Below are 2,322 nucleotides of genomic sequence, written 5' to 3'. Positions count from 1 at the left end.
TTCCAGTCTAAAATGAATGCAAGAACTGAATTAATGATTTCCTGCTGATTTGGCTAATAGGTAATGACTACCTAAGCAAGAGAGCACAAGGATTTGGGTGCTGGTGTTCAGTGCTTATCCACCCCTCCCAGATGGCTGCCTATGTTGGAGGGAGCTGAGAAAGGAGGAAGGGTGGCGGGCTGCATGTCCACCCTTTGTTGTGGGTGTAGGTGCAAGCTGAGCAGTGGCTGTGATGTGCAGTAGTGTGTGGGTGTGTAAGAACCTCATAGCCCATGCATCCTGATCGCACCTCTGCAGTCTTTCTCTTTGATCGTGCCTTTTGAAAGAGACTGCATTTTAGGTGACACTTCTAATGACTTGCGGATTAATTCACAACTCAGCCTAGGTTCCCCAGAAAACATATCCTGAGGCAAAATTTAGTTGGTGATATGTTACTAGGGTGTTTGATTCCAATGAAAACGGGAGCAAAGGAAAAGGGAATTTAGGCATGGAAAGAGAGGGAGCAGATAGGAGGGAGGGTTCATTACCAGGCAGACCACCCACTGCTGAGTACGGAGGACAAAAGATGGATCCATCTCACAAGATCATCTTTGAGAGCCCAACAGCAACTGCATCTCAGGACATTTCTTAGGAGGCAATAAAGGGAGACGCTTTGATCCATGGATATGTGTTCCTTAGCCAAAGGTCTGCCCCATAGATTTTTAACTTGCCAGAAATTTCAGATTGCATATATGTGAGTACTGAGCAAATCCCGTGGCATCTTAGACCTTGTGATATGAGGATATGAGCATATCCCATGTGGGCTTGTTCCCATGTAAAGCTGATCAGACTTCTTGCAGAAGTGGGTGCTGAGGCAGCAGCTGGGGTGTTAAAGCCAAAAGCTCCAGAGACAGGGTGAAGCCAAGAAGATGACATGATGCCCGGTTGGATAATAATGTTGTAATGTGGTTCTGCAAGTCTTAGAACATATAAACTGGTAGCAAGGGGGCTAATTCTTGCTATGTTGTTGGTTTTATTCAAACAATTTCTTTTCATTGTTTACTTTTTATAGCCACGATCCCCAGCAGGGCGTTTCTCTAAAAGAACTGCATGGAAAAAGGAGAAATAAACTGAACTAGGGATGTGTGTCTGATACAACAGATACAATTTTCCATATAATTTCATTGTGCATTAACAGGACATTGAATGCAAAGCAGTGGTGAATAGACTTTTCCAGAAAATAATTAGGGAGCTATATTTATCTCTGAATCTTTCAGGTAGTGCGGTCACATTTTCTGTTCCAAAAATAAAATAGCTGATTTTTAGAAAAGGCAGTGATATTTAAAATTAATGCACAGAAACATGCCAACGTGAGATTTAGGATCTAGATTTAGATATTTACTAATATAAAGTCTCAACGATGTTAAAAAAAAACCTTAAGTTTCATAGAAAAAAAATGAGTCAATAAAGTAGTTACCTATTATTAACCATTAAGTCCTGGAACAATTTGAAGAGGTCTACAGAACACAAAAACGAGTTTGATGTGTAGGTTTTGTTAGTTGGCTACAAGTAGGCCTGTGTAACCATCTTTTTCAATATTAGAAATCCGAGGTACAGAGAAACTTTATTGGGGATCATTCACGAAAATATAAAACCTGTGGCTGTGGGTGAGTGGCCCCTTAGGTGTGGTGGTGGTCCAGAGGGCGGGGTGCACCCGCTGTGCACTGGTACACCAGGGTCCTTGCGCCAGTGGCCTTCTAATGACAGCCGAAGGAGGCCTGTCACAGGGAAGCAAGGATCCTTGCCTTATATTAAGGATCACGGATAGCTCTGGGCGGCACCAAAAGAGGCAGATATTTTACCATCCCTGGAATGACAATCCAGTCTCCAAGTCTGGCTGGGATTCTAGTTTGCTGATAACAAAACACATATTCAGGCCTCTCTTAGCCATCCATGACACATGTGTATATGTGAGCAGAAAGCGCTCAGTGCTCCTAAGAAATATTCAGGAGTGAGGGTAAGAGGTGCAGTTTAAGGAGCAGCTTTTTAAAAAAGGGTCCAATTTTATAAACGAAGAACCGGGCCGCCACGCCAGGGGCTGGAAGACGGGTCAGGCGGGAAAGCCTGAGGGTGGGGGTAGGGGCGGGGATCCCCGCGTCGCCGTTTGGATGCTCGGAGACGGTGGGGGAGAGCGGATCCCAGCAGGTTAGGCCGGAGGAACAGCGCCATGTGCTCCGGGCTCCTGGCGCTCCTGCTGCCCATCTGGCTCTCCTGGACCCTGGGGACCCGAGGCTCTGAGCCCCGCAGGTGAGGCGGGGGCGTCTGCAGGCACCGTCGGGAGGC

Source organism: Colobus angolensis, unplaced genomic scaffold (assembly GCF_000951035.1).
Source record: "Colobus angolensis palliatus isolate OR3802 unplaced genomic scaffold, Cang.pa_1.0 Scaffold211, whole genome shotgun sequence".
Taxonomy (NCBI): domain Eukaryota; kingdom Metazoa; phylum Chordata; class Mammalia; order Primates; family Cercopithecidae; genus Colobus; species Colobus angolensis.
The sequence above is the reverse complement of the archived record's forward strand: the minus strand, read 5'-3'. Positions refer to the sequence as shown.